The following is a 22,384-nucleotide window of genomic DNA, read 5'->3' as shown; positions in this document are numbered from 1 at the left end:
ACTGCCTGACAAAAGTCGGGGAAGCATCATCAGGAGACATCAGCAGCAGACAGGAGACAGACCACTGAATATTACTTCYGTGATAAAAAGCAAAGCAAGCCAATAAAAGACATCTCAGCTACAGCCTTGAAGAACACCTACAAAAAGTCTACGGGGTCAGCTGCCTGCTTGATTTCTGGTTTTCTYGACTCTTCTTGTCTATTTGCTTTGCTTTGTTTTTAAAATCAGTGTACAAGTAACACTTGTGTATTGGAAGCCACATGAATATCATATGCCTTAYGGTTTCGAAAACCTGAATTGAACCATGCAACATTACGAACAATTTCTTTAATCTCATCTAGCTTTGCCTGCGTCACACACTAGCCTGCTTCGTCCCAGAGGGGACACAAATTCTTTTCTCTTATGATATTAAAGCAACAAGAAAGGACGTATCTCTCGCTGAAGAAACCTATAAATGTTGTAGATGTTACAACATGATATAAATTTTAGAGTTCTGCAGGAGTTATCCCACGCCCCCAGGTGATTCCTCAAAGAGCACAGAAAGCCAGAAGAATCCAGGACACACAGAAACACGGAAGAAATGAGTCTGAGCACCACAGGATGAAAGGAATAGGGGCTTTCCACCTAGAAGTGGTCTTGCAGGTTAGCATCTGCTCTGCGAAGGGAAGCGACAGGAAGAAACCATTATTAGACAGAATGATCAACTGAAACGTTGGTTAATCTTATTTTCTCCAGCTGATTGCATCTGAGCCATGCTATCTCATAGAGCTTGATGACAGTAGTTGTGTACTGTTAACCGTGGAAAAAAAGCCAGATATCCAACATAAGCAAAGTCGTGTCATGAGCTCAGRTTTGGGAGAAAATTTTGTTTCTGCTTTTATTCTGCACAGTTCCCATAGCTCCAGGCACAATTTTTTTTCTGATATGAAATGTCAGCCTGACTATGTTTTGACTTACCAAGCCTATTTTTCCAAGAAAGCTGTTTTCAGGAAACGGAGGTAGAGACATTTTCATTAAAACCTGATCATTATACATCACAAACAATTTATTACTTGCAAGACAATTAAAAGATAGACTTAAGTGATTTTTATTCCCAACGCAAAGAATGACATCTTGCAAGTCACATCATATCTGAACAAATGAAACACTAAGCTCTATATTTCTGGGGTTTAGATACTTCAGTAGCGACGTGACTCAGATTACTTTGGGATTTGGCTGCAAGTTAAAAGGGATTTATGGGACTAAGCTAAATTAATAGAGCAGTTTGTCTCACTAAATATACACAGTAGTCTTGATTTTTCAGTAACTTTTAAGCAAGTTTAGAAACTAAAATTGACAAACTGACTTACATTAAGGAGATAACCAACATTGTTGACTTCTTTCTGCATTTTAGGCCATATCCAAGCCAAATTGTGTCAAAAGTGAGAGTAGAGAGTAGCTTCCCCTTATCTTTCGCATGCATTTCTGTCCTTTTAACTTACAGTAAGAGAAAGAGGTGTCTCCTCTGTCCCGCACCACAGAAAACAGTGGGCTCCATTTTATTAGAAAAAACTGTACAAGGASCAAGTCTTTAATATCACTCTGTGCCAAATTGTTGCAAGTGATTTAAACAAACTGCTCATTAATTAGCAAAAGCAGCAAATATACAGGAAGCATTTTTTGGTCTTTATAACTAAACGCACTTGTCAGCTACAGATGACCAGCCTGACGTTATGAGCTCACTATTTTGATCGAAATCTCCATGTGATCTTGATTAAATAAACAGGGCGACAGATTGGAGTTGTRCATATGTAATTGCAATCACCCATATTTTAAGCCCCATTTAATCCAGACAGTATTTCATATTGCAAGCTTCATGTAGCCAATTGYTCCCTTTCAGCCACTCCGCCTCCTCCTCCAGCCACAGAAGAGAAACTAGTAGACTAGAAGGACCTACACAGCACAAGGTCAAAAAAAGGTTTTTGAACATAAGTAGATTTTATTCTACATGCAGAGCAGGTTCATTTAGGCAGTCAGGAAGAGAATTCAGAGTATGGCCTTCTTCTCCCATTGGAAAAGGAAATACAGCTGTGCTCCACAGCTGTGCAGGCAAAACAGCGTTAGCACTTCAGCTGGACACCACCAGGTCTGTGTGAAGAACCTGAGAACACAAAACCTCCATGAAGGACAAAGAAAGACTAAATACTTTTTGACTGCTGTAGAAGATGCATTCTTTCTACTCTTGAGCTACTGTTCCTGAATGCCTCTGCTCCCCTACTGGAATACTYACTGCATGTGATTTTCTAAGTAATGGGACAGCTGTTGCAGCATGGAAGAAGACTGAGCCCCSAAAAGAGGGACAGAGTGCTAAGTGACCAAACCCTGGGCACAGCACAGGCGAAATGGATGTGAAAACAGGTTATTTCCTACATTTAGTTTTCCAGAGATCTGTAATTATGTGGTAAAATCAGGAGGCAGGTTTAGCTCAGTTGGTTAGAGCGTGGTGCTGCTAATGCCAAGGTCGTGGGTTCAATCTCCATACGGGCCTATGCTGAGGGTTGGACTAGATGATCTCCAGAGGCYCCTTCCAACCTTACTATTCCTAGATTCTGTGATTTCTATAAAATACCAGCAGGGAAGTGGCCGAAAAACAGAAACACAGTAAGTCTGCTGAACTCTGATAGTTGGAAACCAGCAAGAAAGAAAAGACATTATGGAAGATGAATTAYTCATTTGTGTCATGTTCTCTGCATTACTTTTTCTCCCCATAAATACGATGCACTATTAGCAAGAAAACGGTACACTGGAGAAAATCAACGAGCCCATTAGAAGCATGACAGGACACAGCTGGTCTGTCAGTCCTCAGTGGTGGCCTCACAGCTGTTTCGAACTCCGGCATGGAATCGGAGAGCTCCTGAGAAAAATACAAAATGTCATATAGATTTTGGCTACCTCAGAGAAAGCAACGGCAATCATCTCTTTAGGAGGCATTGGGAAATCCTGTGAAAGATATCCAGTAGATCTTCGATGTCTAAGCAGCTAGGAAAGGCATTAGACTGACCATCATCCAAGTGAACAGCACGCAGGAAGTTCCCCTCCCAGCTGTGTGTCAAATACTCCCMATTCATCAGAGAGTTTCATCCTGGAAATGCACCCGGGGTACCTTAAGATGAGCTTCCTGAGTACTACTTTTTCATGAATTCTTTCTGTCAATATCTATCCAACTCACCTGCCTACATTTAAACTCCTGACTTAAGAGYAAGATGAGATTGTTGAATACTTAACAGACTGTGATTGCTCGGAAGCTAAACTTCTAGAACTAAGGAATGAATAAGGAAAGAATTCAACTAAGGATAAATTTCCCCTTGGGCAAATGCATATGATGAAGAAGCAGGCATGGTAAAAAAAAAAAAAAAATCTGAAAATATAGTTGCAAGAAACACACTCAGCCCTAATTTAACCTGAAAGTTAAAGGCATGAATTTCACAATCAAGTATTAAACACAGAGACACTTTGCTTGGGTTCTGTAAGGACATACTCTTCTTAGAGATAACATCCACATGGACAATTGAAGAGGTATTTAAATGTTTCAGTCAATGTCACTTTGTATTAATTTTGTCTCTATTCTTGAAGTTGTGTCAGTCTGAAAAGTTTAGACATTTTTAAGATGAGTACCATTCATATATAATTAGTTAGAAACTGTACCATCTTTTCAGATGGTGAACTAAGTATCCACCAAAATTACAGGTTTCACTGGTAGGTGAAAAGGGCTAAGGAACTAATGTAGAAGGAGAGCAAAGAGAGAAAAGAATCAAATGTTTGAATAAAACACCTAGCTACCACTCAGATTCACTCAATACTTACACTAATGCTTTCTTTCTACTGAAAATTACTTTTGTGAGTAGATAACCTATGATCCATAGCTGATCTGGAAGTTCTAGGTCAGCCACAAATTTGAAAAACAAAATATAGTCTTCACTTGTGTAATGGAAATGTTACTCTTTTATTGATGGGGTATGGATCAGTACAGTGACTCTCACAACAAGCTCCTGATCTTGGCTGAAGTTTTACTACGATACTAATGGTAATTTCAGTCCTTGCTTTTCATTTTTCCATCTTGGTGCGATACAGTGATGATCCATTCTTACAAGACTGGAAAGCCTCTCCTTTTTTTAGGCTCAATTTGGAGGGTTTATTTAACATTCTCACATGCTTGTTTATTATTGTAACAGATAATGCAATGTCAGCACAAACACTGCAACTAAGGGGTAAGTCTGCACTAGGCAACATGAAATAGATGAACTGGAGCTTCAGGTCATACTAGTACTAGAGCCACTTTACTTAGTGCTATTTCAACTACTTTTACCTTGTCCCAGGAAGCAGAGCAGACATATCTTAAACTTTCCAGTGCTAAAAACCTAACTCCTCTTATGCTCGTATTTACTTTAAATATAAGATACAAAGAAACACATACTTCAGGGTCTAGTCAATGTGACCTTAAAAAGACAAGGCAGACAAAAATTTCAGCTAGTGAAAATTCCTGAAGAAACAATTTGCAATGCTGGTTTAAAATTATTACTATGAGAGATTCAAAGCAATGAACTCCAAACTAAGAAAAAATCCTGATTATGAAGCTGGAAAGAAGCACAGTTTAAAGACTATGTCAACTCTTTGTGAAAGGAGACTTTAGTCCCACCAACACAGCCTGTCAGAAGAAGAATGMGCACCCAAGCACCTCTAGAAATATTTCAGAGTTGTATGGGAGGTCAAAAATGAACTGTCAGTGAAATTGCCTCAAAACCAGTGAATATCCAAGATATGAAAATGAGTCTTGGAAAACAGYCTTTTCTATCAATGTCTCTGACCTCCATAATGTGCTAAGATGATGTTTTCTATCAAATTGCCGAACACAGGTTTGTTTTGTTCTGCTTTTTTTGAAATTTCACAGAAGCATATCAGGGCCAAAGGAAGCACTGCTTGTGTGAGCAACTTTAGCAGTTGTTAAAGATTCAGAACAGGTTGCCCAGGAAGATTGTGGAGTCTCCATCCTTGGAGATTTTCAAAAGCTATCTGGACAGGATCCTAAGCAACCTGCTGGAGATGACCCTGTCTGAGCAGGTGAACTCTAAAGGTCCCTTCCACCCTCAATCATTCTGAGATTCACAGTTACAGAACTGAAGAATTTTTATTGCCTTCTGAAGAGAGAAAGAAGATGCTACCCTTCCAAGAGAAAAACTAAGGCTGAGTTTTTTAGGGCCAATTAGTGTAACTATTTGATACAGTATATTTTCTCACCTTGTACTGTTTTATTAAGGTAGGATGAACTGTTTCACAGAAACAGTATGTAAGAACATAGCAGCTCTAACAGGTGAGACCAAAGTTTCAAGTCCTCTATCCTCTCCCAAGCAGCACCCATTAAATCTACACCTAGGGAAGAGTGCAAGAACAGGGCAATTACACATTGAATTTCTATATAATATGTTAATTATTTCCATCTTAAGGACTTCCTGAACTTCCTAAAGTAATCTTTTAATAGCTGTGTCATCACTTGGCAAGGAATTCCACAGGTTAATTGCCTGCTTCATGGACAATAAATTTACCACTTAAATAAATAAATAAATAAATAACTAGAGTAACTGAGGTTAAAAATTCAGATATTGGAGACTTTTTTTTCCCCCCTAGTTTCATGTAACTTCTTATCCTTCAATTGTGACTGTGGAGATTGAAACATGAAAGAAAAATCCCCAGAAACTGGTTTTCACTGTCTTCTGTGAAATAATCCATACAAAAAAAGACATTAAAGAAAATTTAATCTTGAAACAACTGGATAAAACTTCTTAAGCTATGGATTTTATGTGAATAAAAGTTCAATTCTTCCAAAAATTCATTCTCTGTTGATAGTAAGTCCAGTTGGTTAAGATGTACAACCAGAGACCATAAACTCTCACTTGCCTTTGTGTTTGCCTACGGATGGTGTTAGATAAAAAGAACCACTGATACTACAAAACACTAGCATACAGCAAGTTCAGCAGTGCGAAGTTTACCCTTTTTTTTGTTATTAAGCATGGTGCAATCACACCAACAAGTCATATTATTAATACGACTCTCACAAGCTCCAAGACAAGCCTGTAGTCTTGGATTTCCAAAATATTAGCCGTGCAAACACCATACATAGCCAAAATCCTGAAGAGCAKGAAGACAGCCCTATTTTGTTTCCATGCAGGCATATGACATACAGCACAGACTCCAAAAATAAGCTCAGAAGACAGATATTTAATATATTATATATTTATTATTATAATACTGTATTATATAATTGTAAAATATTCTTTGGGGAAGAATTTCCTAATTCTTAAGGCACTAGTTAAGATAATATATGAATATAACTATAAATAAAAAGATAATTATAAAATATAATTCTAATATATAATTACAATATTATAATACAGTTATACTATTATATTCTAATTAGAATTATTATATATTTATTCTTTGGGGGATGTAGGAGGGGCTGCTATAAAAGACATTTTAGCCCAACAAGTAGGATTCTGGGTTTGCAAACCTGATATTGATTATTTGCTTGCTAGGGGGGAATTCTAAGCTTTTCTCTCAGCATCCTAAATACACGGCTGTGGAAACTGAGCTTGCCAAAAGGATAAGAATGGGACYGGAAGGCAAGGAGGCCAAATTTCAAGCTTCTCAGAGGGTTTTTACAAACAATACAGAGAAAAGCGCATTTGTAGAGTTTTCCTCACAATAGCCATAGACTATTACAATTTAAGAGCTGCTGAGAACATAGGTACTTAAATTTGCATTTAAGAAGGCAGAAGCAGCTTTCTCAAGGAAAAAAAAATGGAATCATGCTGAAGTCCCTGTGTTTTGACTGTCTGCACCTCCAGTCACCTAGCAGAGCTTGCCATCTTTTCAGAACTGTTTTGTAGACCTTTTTTTTATAATTATTGCTGGCTGCTAGAGATTCACGTTACTCTCTGAAAACATTCACAGAATCAGTATGGTTGGAAGGGACCTCTGGAGATCATCTAGTCCAGCCTCCCTGCTCAGCAGGGTCACCTAGAGCACGTTAGACAGGGTAATTCATGCAAGTTACCCTTCTGTAGCTTCACACGTCAGCAATAAGCAGCCTGACCTTTGAATCAGTCTTTACACTGGCATTACTTACTAGCCCGTTCCACGCTATCTGTTACACGCGCAGCAGTTGAGTTTTGTTTTCAGTGATTCTCTGAACTTCCGGGTTCCATTTACTGCCCAAAGTAATGGCACAAGGATTTTACAACATCCAGCAGGAGAGTATTTCACGGCTGTGACTGGTCCTGTATCGATGGCTGTTTTTCTCTCAAAGGGAGACATTCAAATCTGCCTCAGAGTAAAGTAATAGGCTGACAGCAGTGACACGTGTTGACCGTGTTGGCAGAGAGGGCCAGCTGCATTAATGAAGAGCTCTATTAACTCACCCGGATGGGTAAATTCCACTGGCCAGGGAACACAGGGCTTCTCCCATGGAAAAGTGCCCAGAAATAATTCTGAAACCAACAATTTTGAACATTTAAAGCCAGAATCAAGGAAAGCAAGCAAAGGGGGAAGACCTGGGCTTTCTACACTCTGGAGAACCAGAGGCAATGGTTTTACACGTTTATACGCTTTACAGAACAAAAGCTATTATTGTGGGAAGCTTGTTTTGCATCACCTGTGAAACATGCCAGTCCCACCAAGCCAACATCACCCCTACAGAGCAAAGTCTAACCTCTCCTCCTCCATCAGCACTTCCCTACTACACAAGGGCTGCCTGTGGACTTGCAGGGCTCCTCCTGCCGCTATTGAGATCGACACCACGTTATTCCTCGTCAGTCATCCGTCAGAGGATGTCTATGTGCTTAATGACCAGAGACTAAAAGACAAAATGGTAGTTTGCCCTTTGCTATATTGTTYTACAGATTAACAAATTTAGTGTCAGTATTCTCCACCCGATCCTCCTTCCCAACCCAGRATTTACTAACAGAATGGTAAGTAACATCAATAACTCTACGATACAGAATACTCAGAAGCCATAGTAGATCATTTGCTTTTTTTCTTTTCGCTTCATGGTTAATATTTCTGTTGACAAAGGACTTGCCATGTTTCATGATTTAATCAGCCCTCTCTAACTTAAAACAAAAAGCTGCCTATGCGTGTTATCTTAACTAGTGCCTTAAGAATTAGGAATTTCTTCCCAAAAGAAAACTAAAGTTTTAAGTGATTCAGTCCTAAAGTACTAGTATCACATGAAGGGAGCAGCATTAAGACACAAGCCTGTAACACAGGTTGAGATGGCAAACACCTGTAGTTGTGTGGAGCAGAAGAAACTGTGATGCTTAAGAGCAGCACTTCCCAGGAAGCTGCATGACCTGCCAGGGAAAGGATCTAAGAATCTTTTCAGGAGTGGTGCAACCCAACCTTGACACTGTTTTGAGCAGAAGGTGGGATGACAGACCTCCCGAGTTCACTCCCAACCTCAACTACCTTATGATCCTATGGACAGGCATACAATAGATCACAGGCATATGCTCAACACAAACAGCTCTCAAGTGAGAACAGGGGATTAAGGATCTAGATAAATGCATTAGCAATATGGACATGGCAAGGCTGAGCCATAGTCTTTAGTGAAAGAAAAAAAAATGACTGTCGATGCAAAGTTTAATCTGTGAATGACTTGCGGATTGCTTACATCTACAGTGGGAAAGGTGTGAAGTTAAGTGATTCTGAGATGACATAATTACAAGTTCACAGCAAGATCTTCACAGAAAAGTAGTCTGAGAAGAAAAAGATAGAGGAGATGGTGAAAATGACCTGAGCACAGGAAACCACCTACAGAATAAAAGAAAAGGTTAAAGAAAGGCCAGCAGTGTCTATACAAGAAGCAGGGGGCAAAAGAAAAATGATCAAGAAACAGATGAGAAAGAACGAAGCCACGTGGCCAGACAGCCAGCATAATAGCAACAAAAAAGAAGAGGAGAGCAGATCTCAAGGGACAACAATCAACATCAAAGAAAGCCAGCAGAGCAAGAGCCCCTTTATTTGACAAGATGTTAGTCTTCTGGGACTCCCAAAGACCCCAAAATTCAAAGATTACAGAACACTCTCTTTACACCTCACAACGGTGTACTTGCACATTAAATACCCACATATATACTAAGGCAGAATTTGCTGCGACCTGGTGTAGATGCGGAATACATCTTCTTTATGTATTTTCCCCTTAGGAAGTGGTGGCAATATGTATTTCAAATCACCAAGGAGTACGTTCTGACTTAAGCAATTGGACGTCTGGGTTTAAGAGCAAAAAACAGTAATTTTAACAGCAGTTACTATAAAGCAGCACAAAACCTCGTAACTCATTCCTGAAAGCACTCTAAGACACACAGAACAAACCCTGGAAGAAGGAGGTTCATCTCTATTCATGTCATCTTAATAAACAAAAATTTACAAACTCACCCTGAGASCAGAAAGAGTTGGTACAGGCCAATTACCTCCTACCAACTCTTCTTGTAATTGTGTTACAGGTTAAACGAGAGGGGCACCAGACATCAAGAGGGAATTACCGTACTATTCTACTTCATTAGCCTTTCATACTATTTGTCTCTCAGAAGCTTTAGCCTGAATCCCACCAGAGCCTCAGAGGATGCTTTCATTCTTTAATAAAGAAGAAAATAGCATCGGATTAGTTGAACAGTATCTCATTTCCCAGCGTAAATTAAGTGAATTAGATGGAAGACTCTGTGCTCTAATTGTAAAGCTTATTACAAGAACTCACACAGATTAGAGCTGAATGCTTCTCTTTGAGTCATCATTTGTACTGTAAAGGAAGGGAAAAAAGAAGATGATTGGAGACTCTCCCATGGCTCCCTAATGGCTCAATACTGACACACAGCAATCTCCAGTACCGGAGCAAAATGGGTTTGTAAAACTCACATGCTGGGAGTGCTACAAGACAACCTTCCTTCCCAGGGATAGGAGTGCTACCCTATACAACRCACAGGCAGTCTCTGATGGTCTCTAAGAGCAACCAGTCTCCTGGGCTGGCGAGAATGTACAATTGGCTCTCATTTCCAAAATGTATGCAATTTTTTTGACGTTTTCAGCTGCAAAATAGCTACTAAATGACACCATGAACAAGAACCCCCTGTGGCTTATGGAATGACATTGTTACAGTAAATCATTCCGTTTTCAGAGATCTTTGATGAAATATGAGGGGTCCAACAAAATAAGAGCTTTGTGCACTACGAATTTAGGTACCCATGAGTAGGTTACAACTATAGAATTATCCTGCCTTTTAATGTGCGGCTTCCATACAGTCAAGTCCAGATTAGCAATTTCCCTCCTTTATAGTCAATGGAGAGAAATGGACAATTTAAGGTACATTGTACAGTTCTCTGAAAGTGCATATTTAAGATAGATAAAATGAACTGTTTCCTGAAACTGCCCCTTTCTTTGACTGCTATTCAAATTTAGGTGAGATGCACTCCACCTCTCAACACTYGCATTCTCAGTGCCTGGCCTTCAGCAAGAAGCACTGAGCTGTCAGAACAGTCAGTCAACAGAGSTGGAAGCCACAAAGTCAGCAAGCTGTGCAAAAAACTGCTCAGCAAGAAGTAATACGGAGTTGCCAGTGTGTTCTTCAGATGCTCTCTGAACGTGCTCACATTGAGGGCAGCAGAACTCAGCTGTTGCAGTCCAAAACCATCCTATTAAGGTTAATGACTGTGCTTTTCGCTGGAAAAGATGAGCACAACTCACTCCTTCCTTTTATAAATGCAGCAAGAACATGCACTGGTGACAGTGATGCCYTTTGATCTAATAATTCAATGGCTAAAATTCTTGTCAAAGGCGTCATTTCTTTCTCTCATTAAGACTGTTCTAAGGCAGGAGCATTTCAGTCCCATCTGCTCAAGCTGGAGCACATACACACTGAAGAAAGCTCAGGTTAAATTTGACTAGAGCAACAATGAAAAGGACCACGACTTTCTCTAATCACCATCTAACTGCTCTTTGGTGAGCAAGTCCTGGGTTCTTGAACTAAATCCTGTTCTCTGGACTCATCCGTGATACATTCTCTCTCACAAGAATCAGCCATTTTTTTCTCCTGCTTCCCTCTTTTCTTGCATCTTGCCCTTGATGACAGATGCATCAGATACGTYCATGCTAAAATTTCATGTTAGTCTTTAAATAACCTGAGAAGAAAGCCCAAGCTAGTGTTTAAATACAAGACCGAAGCATCAGAACGTGGTAATTAAGAAAGTATCACAAAGCATCAGATGAGCATCAGCTCTCTTTGACAAAGGACCTGAAAAGACTGGAGCATCCTAGAAACCCTTGTGAAAACATACCGATTTCTCCACCAGAAACTGCTGCAACTATGCACGTGCTAACAGTCATCCAAGTGGCTTGCTGCTAGTTGGTTTTAAACTAGTCCCTCTGCATTCGCTGACTTTCCTGTGTGTGAGAACCCCAGAGGTTATTACAATTTCTTCATATTTACACTCTACATTACTTTCTGTAACAGCCAATTCTGCAGCGCTACAACTTGCAATATCCATCTATGGGAGCCTGCCCTTTCTTATGGCTGTAATAAGATACTGAAAACTGCATTCACATCCTATCAAGAAGGAGATCTCCACCGATCACTAGTCAGGGCCAGCTTCAGCTCTGTCTTATGTTTCTAACTTCATGGCTATTTAAGTTCATATATCATGTGTTATTAAATCTATTCCAGCTTTCTGCATGAACAAGCTGCTAATCTCCGATAGAGACTGCGAATATAAACTCAACAAGCACCAAACAAAAAAAGGAGAAAGGCAGGAGTAAACACATAAACCGTGAAACATGTAATTTCAGGTCAACTCAAGTTCAAGCAGCTTCATCAGTTGCTATGCTACCAGTGTACAATGGTGGGAAAGGATGAAGGCGATGAGATTTTATAGCTTCATCTATAGAGGCTATTTAGCAACTTTTGCTTTCTGGCACATCTCTGTCTGCAGAATGAAGGATCGTTAGCATCGAAGCTGCTGAAATGGCAAGTGACTGGAGGTATTGACTACGATGAGCAGCATGGAACGGCTTGTCTGGATTGATTAAATAGCTTAATCCATAGCAACCTGCTAGGTTTGCAGGAAAAGCCTAAGGCAGGATTCTTCATTTCATTTAAGGCAAAGTAAAGAATTAAATAACTGCTGCCCTTTACCTCCCTGCCCACCACCTAAAGATGTGCAGAAGAGCTGAGGAGCAGTAAGGAGAACTGAAACACAAGCCAGACTAGTGTATAAACAAGCGACCATGACTGCGGGGAGACTTCTGACTCACCAATGTCTGTTCTGCTCTTTCAGCACCAATGCCGACCCGTCTTCTCGCTTACACACTGCACACCCCAGAGGTGGGTCAACTTCAGGTAAGGAGACCAGGGTGCACAAATCAGTGTACTTCAAGGAATTCTAATYTCACAGCTACTTCTCATACTTACTGAAGCAGGTATTCAAATACTGCTTTATAATTGTGGAAATAATGATGAATAGATGGTGACAGAACCAGCGAATGAATGTAGCACTGTGTTCCAGCCATCGAGCCTCATGCTCCAGGCACATCCCAAACAGCTCCACAGGACCCTTTAAATCAACACAGCTCAATCATGTCAAGCTGCCGCGAACAACCTATGCAGCCTGCCGAGCCTCCAAGCAGCCGGACACCTGCGTGCGCACGTTCCTGATGTTAATCTGGGCAAGAACACAGCTGAGATCACGGTACCTACAGGAAACTTGGATGAATCAAAATTGACTTGTTCAGATAGGAGCTATGCCAAGCGCTCACTTCAGGCAGTTGCTCTGCACGTCCGGAGGAACCGAGTGAAATGACATTTATGCTTTGGCAGACTGTGAGGAATGTGGTTAGCACAAGGGAAGAAAAGATGTGCCGTCATCACAGCTATGCTTCACTCAACTCTTAAAATTTCTCTCTTTACTTCTCTCGCTGGAAGTAGGCAGGGATGTAAACCCTAGGAAGCCTTAAGAAACTCCAGAAGAGCTGGAGATCAGTGACATTTAATATTCCTTCCACACATTCCAAAACATTTACACTAATAACACCTACATTAGCTGTACTATAGCTTACACTGAAGGGAGCACTCTTCATTCAAGAGTTTTACCGCTAAGATTAATTACACTTCCACTTTTACTCATACCAAATATGTAACAAGTCTGAAAAACAGCCAAGCAGCCGCCAATAACTATTCTGCTGCCACTAAGGTCATACTGTTTATACATCTATGCGAACAATCTAATCTTTTATAAAAATAACAGTATGGCAAGGATCATTGCTTCTGGTAGCAAAAAGAATTTTATTGCCTAGCAAGATACAGATTAGGAAGAGTAACTTGAAGCTCCATAGCAATTTCCAGAATAAAAAGGGATCTCTTCCCCCTCCACTTAAGTCCCATGCCAATCTCTCATGGCTAGCATAAAGTATGCAAAAAACGAAATAAAGTTCCCTACTACACAGACACGTCGAGCTACTCCCGAAATGCAAAGTTTACATAGGTAATTATAAACTCAAATTACCTTTTTTCCAAAAGAATGAACAGAGATAAAAAACTTTCTACTTCTAAATGCAACAAAGCACACTCAAGAGTCAACCCTATTAACCCAAAATAGGCTCCAACAGTAGGAGGATTTTTTTAAAAAAAACCTTCTTTGTCTACGCTATTTCACCTTAGCATAAGCTGAAAAGGGCTGCAGACTGTCGTATTACCCYACTAAAACATTACAGTTCAAAAAGATCTGACATTACCTGGATGGCTCCAAAAACCTTAGTACTCCAAAAACAATGCAAACTAAAACAAATTTGTTTTCTGTATTCCCTCTCTTTTTCCTTCCTACTTACATTAATCACATTCCTACAAAAAAGTAAGTGAAACTCCTGAATCCTGACTTGGTTTGAGACATGGGAACCCACGTACGCTGAACCCACACAGCGCAGAGTTTTAACGGTGCATTCTACGTGCACACAGTTGAGAGGACCTGCTTGTTCAAGTTGCAAGCTACGTGTTTGATAAACCTCATTTTATTTCAAGAGCCTCACTATGTATTACAACCTACAAGTGTAAAAGAGACATTTCAAAATCTATTTTGTGTGTGAAAAAACCTATTTTGTAACCATTAAAGAAAAAAAAAATATTGATGACCCAAGACAGTTCACCTTACAGTGGTGAACATGAATGACAATTCTACCAATTCTACAACTCTGTTCTCAGAGCTACCACTTGAGTGAGTGACCAGTAGCAGAGAAATAACAGGAGAGCTGATGATTTCCCCAGTTGCAGCAAAAGAGAAGACTGTCCAAGCGTGGTGAGCAATTCTTTCACCATGAGACCAGGCCACCCCAACAAATCTAATAGCCAAACTAAGGCAAAGTAGGCAAACTATTTCACCTAGACAGGAGATCTAAGATCCCAGAAGGAGACATTACTGTTCTACTGTTTTTTTCATACGTGTCATTTGCCAGTATTACCAAGAACATCTGCGGTTAGTTGAGAAATCCCTTAGGTAAATACATTCCCCTTGCTCTCAGCTATGTTGTCCCTGAGGCACACTGTTTCAAACAAGATCTCAAAGATCTTGTTTGAAAGATCTCAGGCAAATTCAAGATCCTTTTTTAAGCTTTGGGAGAGCCCTTTGGAGTTTAGGCTATGAGAACTAAGTGTTAAATACAGGTCCTGCAACTGAGTATCAATGGATCCTGACTGGATCCTTATTAAACAGGATCTTGCATTTTATGCAATAGAAACCTGTTCATATGGAGAAGCAGCTATGCCGTGTTCCCACGGTACCAAGTTTTCTGCATTTCCAGAAATATCTGAAACCATCTTCCTCTAGAGAAAAACCCTACTACAAAAGTATCTATTCCGCTCGTGATAGAAATGATAGATTATAAGGTATTACAAAGCAGCTAACAGGGAGATTATTTACTTTGCTTCAAATCTTCCCAAAATAGAATCAGCAGATATCAAGGCATCATCTGCATATACAACAAAAGTGAGATTAGTAATTTCTTCACCAAAGCACATTTTTCTGCCCAAAAGGTTTTGCATAGAGTTTATTATTACTCCTTCTACTCATGCAAATTGGGCCTGGACTTTCCTGAATAGGTTCAGATTCAATTTATATTTACTGATTTAACAGGCTAAAGAGTTTCCTAAACAGTCACACAGAAGCATGCTAACTTTCTGAGAGCCACTGTATGCTGCAAAGGCTAAGGACAGAGATTCCCCATCCTGTTTCTCCCCAGGACATGGAGGAAACATTTACTTAYTTATTTATTTTGCAGTAAGAAGAGCAGTACAAAGGATTCAAGTCAAATTGATACGTCATTGCATCCGGTGCACTGGTCTGATCTACAAGCTGCGTATTTCTAATACCACTGTTTCCTAAGTATCGTGGTCAAATGGGCCAAGAATCCTCAGGAAACAGGAATTCACTCATGCTTTCTGTCTGAAATGGGAGACCACWGAACTGCCTTCACCCAAGGCATAAACTCTGATTAAACACTATGCTACCACGGAGCGGGATGCAAGTTTACTCCTAGTTCAGAGAAATGGTTCATGTATGTTTAAACATGCACATACCCGCAAATATTTGTATTACCATAAYGTCTGCAACATCATGGTGATAAGCACTGTACAAACAGCCTCTACACCGAACAGCCTGTAGCTCAGCACACCCGACAAAACACAGACAACCCTCTCCAGGGAGACAGGAGTAGCCTTAATGCATTATCAGCCTGTTACCAAGCACTCTGTAGTCCTAACAACAAAACTGAGAGCTGTCAATTAACGTAACAGCACAATTAGCCCAAGCCTCCTGTAAAACTGAAGACTCAGTAACTGGAATGCAGAATGACCACAATACTATTAAACACAGGACATTTTCTTCCTACACTGAAGTTTCAAATTAAAACTTGCAAAATTGTTTTTCTCCTCTGTAAGGGATGATCACCACTTCATAAGAGGATTCTGCTTCCATAATCCAACAGAGAACGCATTGCGCTCGAGCTCGTTATGCCGTGATTTGAAGCGCTGAYGGATAAACAAGTTCAGCAAAGAAATGCTAGAGTTTGGAGATTTAACTTTTGATCCTTAAGGCTGTCCCCTTCACACTGAAACAAAACATCAAAGGCGATATGCTGATTACTGCATTTGCTACATGCATAAACTGCAGTTACGACACAAAAAGGATTATTTTTCTTTTACTTTGTACATGTGGAACTCCTGCTGATGTAGACTGATGGCAGTCTGAAAGCAGAGAAGTCACTGCACAGTCTGTCATTTTTATAGTCATGTACATCTGCGCAAAAAAAGTTAAGTGATTCTACTGCCACATAATTATCAGGCATGGGATCAAAATTCACCCTTCGTACTGTCAGTAATACCTGTCAYGTACCCGCCGAAACAGCCAGATTTCAAATACTTCTCTACATGAAACAGCGCTGCAACGTTTCATTGAAGCACAGAAGCTATGGGGGAGAATGGCAACACAAAATGTCTAGAAGAATAGTCTTGCATGATTATCTAAAGGATCTGACCTGATTATATACAGTCAAATGTTCAGTCCCTGAATTTTATTTCTGTTTATTTTCAGGCTTCACAAGCAGAACTCTACGCTCCCCAAATAAACTCCAGTTAATGCCTGATGAGATCTTTCTTCAGTGCCAGAGAAAACCATTTATTTCTCAGACTTATAAATCTACATTCCCTCCTTGGAGTGCAAGAAAAAATCACTAGAAGTGAATTGCTACTGATAATCATGCCCTTTAGAAGAGCTAGAAAAAAAACACTACTATAGGTCAAATTTTACCCACAGAACTTGCACCAGGGAAATCTATTGCTTTGTAAGGCTATTTAAATCAAATTCTTTTTGCTTCGCTCATACAGAGCTCCTAATTTCAAGGAAGCCTTAAAAATAGTTGAACATCTCTCAAATTGAGAACAGGCATCTACAGATTATGATATAATAGTCAGCTTTAATGAATAATGTTTGATCATTTCACTCTGATGTGTTCACCATTCATTTACTTGGCTTCTTGGAAATTTGGTTAATTAAGAAATACAGAGATTATTTGCTCTGTTCCTAATTCTTCTCTAGTTTATGCTGGTACAAATCCAGAATAAATGGAGTACCATTGTGAGGCTAGTAAACCCAGATTCTCCTCTTCTGTCCCGAAGGAGTCTGGAATGCTGACTGTTTCTTATCCTTCCCAGGCCAGCTGATAAGGGCTAGCACTAGAGGGAACGGGTTTCTAGCAGAATCTGCACTGTGCCTGCTCTGAGCCCATTTGTTGCTTCGTAGGACCCTCGCACAGCTCCACAGTCCAATGAACATAACAAAAATGACTTGATGAATTTACAGTGTCCATTGAACAGGTGGCGATAGCCAGGCTGGAGGGGAAAAAAAAACATTATTTGCTAGACAGAAATATTTACTGTTTTCCAGAGATGTTTAAACAACAATAGCTCTATTGACCTAGCTACAGACAAATTTCAGGCAYCCTCATTCTGCTGACGGCTGTTGAAAACTCTGCAGTGACCTAGAGTGAAAAGTGGGGGACAGGGAAAAGAAACCACTGCCTGGCTGCCGCCACTTTTCACCACAGCACGACTGATAGATTAAATCCTGCAGTACTAGGAAATAGCAGATGACGAGAGTGTGCATCAAGAAAGGATGCTACTCGGCAAACACAGCGGTTGCAAGGCGGTGGGGAAGCGCTGCCTCTGGGGCCGGGCTCGAGCCCCTAACAAATCCCGGCAGGAGCAGAGCCGACAGCTTCCAGCTCGAGCAAGCAAGGCCAGCTGGCTCCAAAGCGACCAGAGACGAAAGGACCTGCTGGGTGGCTGGACAGGCYGACAGGGGCCTCTCCGGGCACCACGATCAGACCACAGCAGTTTAAACAGAGTTCTCCACGGGTATTAAGATCACGCAAAACTCTGATTTTAAGAAGTGCGCAATAATTTCGTAAAAGAAAAGAATTCCAGCTGCCAAACCTTCCTGGACCCTCTGAGCAACGACGGTTCACGTACACGTGTTACACAGGGTAATCAAAGCATTACAGGTCTGTGCTTCCATTTCTAGGGGAAGTAAAGTGATGAAATAGCCAGAAAACAGTACACTGAGACTAATGAAACAAATACAGAAACTAGTCCCAAAACTGTAACAAAACCCTCTGGAATAACAAGTGTTCTTGATTATTAAAAGTGCGAGGAGAAAAATAAACAGCGGAAACAAATCTGCTGCTTTCATCTAGCAAAACAGATTTCAAAGATTTCCAGGAGGCATCAGCTCTTTAATATATTACGTCTATGTCTTCAACTCCCGTTGGTGATCTCCTTGACAGCTGCACTTTAATTTATTTGTGTAACTGTTATTGGAAGTTGTTTGAGTAAAATATGGAATACAGTGAATGTGAATTACACACACATCCGTCATAAACTGCCAGTTCGAACGTGATCTGCCATGCAATGCGCAGGCATTCACTTCACTGTTAATAAAATTCGTGGCTGTATTTTCYGGGGATATACCAATATTCCTCGAATAAAAGCTAGCTGCCCTGAAAAAGCGGACAGTTAAATTGAGGAAAATTCACACGGGATGCAYGAGCTTCAGCAGCGACGGTAACAACGGTCCGCTTATTCCGTTATCTTGTCTGAAATTCCTACACTTTATCTAAGAATGTAAATCACCTCCTCATGCACATTAAAAGACTCCCAATGATACAAAGGCGAATTATATTGCAGAACTAAGAGGATATAAGTTACACAGAGAAACAAGCAGTCCACACACATGTACATTTTTTCTTTTTATTGGGTTCTTAGGAGCTCATTTGGAATTTACCGTGCATGTAAATGCCAAATGAATTTCAAGTACTGTGTTAGCTGCCAATCCATTACACAATCCCTTGCAATTTTAACTTACAACTCCTAACTGCCTGTGGCATCAGTTTTGATTTCTAGTCCTTACAGCCCACTGCTTACTATTTAGACTATYTTGTTATCCTGCGGAAATCACAGTATTAACATCTGATACCGTCTTCTAAATAAAGGTGCACTTCTAGTGCAGTGCTGCCCCATGTTCTGCAATGGGAACAAGAACACATCAGAAGCTGTCAGGAGGCTCCATTCCACAGCAAAGAAGAATTTCCATACCAAAATGGCCTTCACAGACAGCTGTTAGATTTAACAGCAGCAGTTTAAGGTGATTTCTGTATAAGATTACCACAACCGGTAAGAGTAGGAACAGAGTCACTGCCGCCTCTTCCATCTTCTTTGCCGAAATCACCAGTAAAGCCTAACTCTCCTGTGTCCTCTAGAGCAACTGAAGGGTTAGGYACACATCACCTTCTGCCACCCCTGCTACAGAGAGCAGCCTATCTTCTGCTGGAAAATTCAGCACAATGCATTTATCAGAGTTGCAGGAGAAACTGGACACACTCCAGTAATCTGGCTGGTGAACCAATCTTTGAGCATTGCAACGGATGGACACAGGCTCTTTAGGATAGACAGACCAGGACAGCGAGAAGGAGAAATTGTCAGCTACGTGAGAAAGCGGGAATGCCTCGGGACAGGGGACGCGCCAGCTCAGAGCTTAGGGGTCAGGATCAGAGGGCAGACCAACATGGGCAGTGCTATGGTGGGTATCTGCTAAAGATAGCTTTACCAGGAAACAGCAGTAGATGATGCCTTCTTCAGAAAATTGGAAAAAGCCTCATGTTCCCAAGCCCTAGTGCTGACAGGATACTTTAACCATCCTACTACCTGCTGGACAAGCAACACAGCAGCGTAAAAGCAATCCATGATATTTCTGGAGTGTGTTGATGGCAACTTCTTGACACAGGTGACGAAGGAACCCATGAGGTGAGGTGCTCTGCTGGACCTCATACTTACAAACAAGGAAGAACTAACAAGGGCTGTGAAGGTCAGGGGCWCCCTTGACTGCAGTGACCATGAGACGGTGGCATTCATGGTCCTGGAGTGGAGCAAGCAAGACATTAACTAGGATCACAACCTTGGACTTCAGGAGAGCAGATTTTGGCCTGTTCAAAGATCTGCTTGGAAAAATCCCATACATCCTGGAAAGATGAGGGGTCCAGGAAAGCTGGTTGATTTTCAAGGATCACCTCATCCAGGCTCAAGAATGGCAAACAGGAAGCAAGCAATGGTGGCAGGAGGCCAGCATGGATGTACAAGGACCTCCTGAGAAAACTCAGGCATAAAAAGGAAGCATACAAAAGGTGGAGGCAGGGACAGATAACCAAGGAGGAATATAGAAAATGTCTGAGCATGTGAGCATGTAGAGGTGGTGTTACAAAAGCCACAGCCTGTCTAGGGATAAATCTGGCAAAGAAGTGAAGGACAAGGAGAAGGGCTTCCACAGGTTTATGATCAGCAAAAGGAAGACTACAGAAAGTGTAGGGCCTGCTAAAGAGGGCCTCACAACAAAGAACGTGGAAGAGGCARATGTAAGGTACCAATGTCTTCTTCACCTCAGTCTTTGCTCATTAACACTTGCCTTCACGAATCCCAGGACACTGAGGCCAGTGGAGAAGTATGGAGAAAGGAAGACTTACCCTCAATGGAAAAGGATCAGGTTAGGGATTTAAACTAACTGGACATGCACAAGCACAGGGGATGCCCCCACAAGGGCTGAGGGAGAGAAATGGTGTCATTGTGAGGCACCTCTCAGTAGTCCTGAGGACAAACAAGGCAAACATGACCTGCACCTATGGAGGAATAACCCCATGCATCAGTATAGGTGGGGTTGAACTGGCTTGAAAAATAGCTTTGTAGAAAAGGATCTGAGGGTCCTGACAGACAGCAAGTTGCCCATGAACCAGCAACATTCCCTGGAGCCAAAGGAGGCCAAGTGTTTTCTGGGTTGCATTAGGGAGACAATTGCCAGCAGGACAAGGGATGTGATACTTCCCATCTACTCAGCACTGGTAAGACCACAGCTGGAGTGCTGTGTCCAGTTCTAGGCTCCCTAGCACCAGAAAGACATGGACATACTGAATCAAGTCCATTGAATGGCCATGAAGATGATTGAGGGAGTGGAGCATCTGACACAGAAGGAAAGGTCGAGAGAGCTGGAATGGTTTAGCCTCAAGAAGTCAGGTCTCAGAAGGCCACTTAGCAAGTCTTAAAAATAACTGATGGGAGGGAGTAGCCAGGCTCTTCTCAGTGGTGCCTAGTGACAGTACAAGAGGCAATGAACACAAACTGAATTACTGGAAATACCAAAACATTAGAAAAAAGAACATCTTTCTACTGTAAAAATAATCAAATCCTGGAACGAGCTGCCCAGATAGACTGTGGAATCTCCACCATTGGAGACATTCAAAATGCAAGGTCCTGAGTGACTTGCTCTAGCTGACCCTGCTTTGAGCAGGGAGGTGGATTCAATGGTCTCCACAGGTCTCTTCCATTGTCAACTATCTTGTGATTCAGTGTGAGTCTGATTTCAAAGACTTTAGGGACAGCTATGAATTGGAGATCCGATATCTCTGTATGTGGAGTGCATTCACTGTATTTATGTAGCATTTGCTGCCTTTCCCCTGTAAAAATGTCTTAAGCAGTTTACATGTCAAATACTATAAGAACTACAGACACCCATAAAAGACCATAATACAAAGATCCAAACATAATTAGATTTGCTCACTATCATCACTCAGCCAGTGGTCTGAAAGCAGATTCAACCTTTCTGTCAGCAGACCTGCAGTTACAGATCTATCTTCAACTATATGCTAGCAAACCACAAATCCTATTGACCAGATCTCCTCCTTACATTAGCAATCCCTTAGCTCTAAGAAAGCAGAAGCACAACCTTGGTGCAGCAGAAATGATAAAGGGTATCAGTTTTCAGACTATGTTAACTGGAGAAAAAGCTGCTTGTCTGATTATTACCATCAACAATATAAAACTRCTGAAATAAGATGTTAGGTTTCTGCAATGCACACCTGGGTCACGGAGTGACATATATGACAACATCAGGGAAACATGCACATCAGCAGTATGCTACAGTTCAGGACTAGGGAAGAACACYGTACCTAGTGAAGCCACAGAGGGTTCAAATCAATTGTAACTACTTGGTTGTGGTCCCACAAACAGGCTACCAATTTCATGTTTTCGTATACTGAAGATTTTCTTCATCAGAAAGCCAGAATTTTCATGACAGCTTTGTGCACCCATTTATCATAATTACTGCTATAATATACGCTTCTGTGTTTAAGTCTGTTTCTACTGCAGGCATATGCAAGAATTTTGACTTTTAAAGATCTGGACATCCACTTCCAACTTACTAAGAAGAATTTGCAAAAATCAATG

The 22,384-nt window shown here is 41.0% G+C and overlaps 1 protein-coding gene across 1 annotated transcript in view; it reads right to left on the bottom strand.

Moving 5' to 3' along the window:
• The window catches only part of PTPRT (protein tyrosine phosphatase receptor type T), a 458,251-nt gene that overhangs the window by 222,932 nt on the left and 212,935 nt on the right, over positions 1-22,384 (bottom strand). The gene's annotated exons all lie outside the window — the stretch shown is intronic.

Source organism: Rhea americana, unplaced genomic scaffold (assembly GCF_003343005.1).
Source record: "Rhea americana isolate MKP2758 unplaced genomic scaffold, rheAme1 scaffold_4, whole genome shotgun sequence".
In the NCBI taxonomy this organism is placed as follows: domain Eukaryota; kingdom Metazoa; phylum Chordata; class Aves; order Rheiformes; family Rheidae; genus Rhea; species Rhea americana.
The sequence above is the reverse complement of the archived record's forward strand: the minus strand, read 5'-3'. Positions and strand labels throughout refer to the sequence as shown.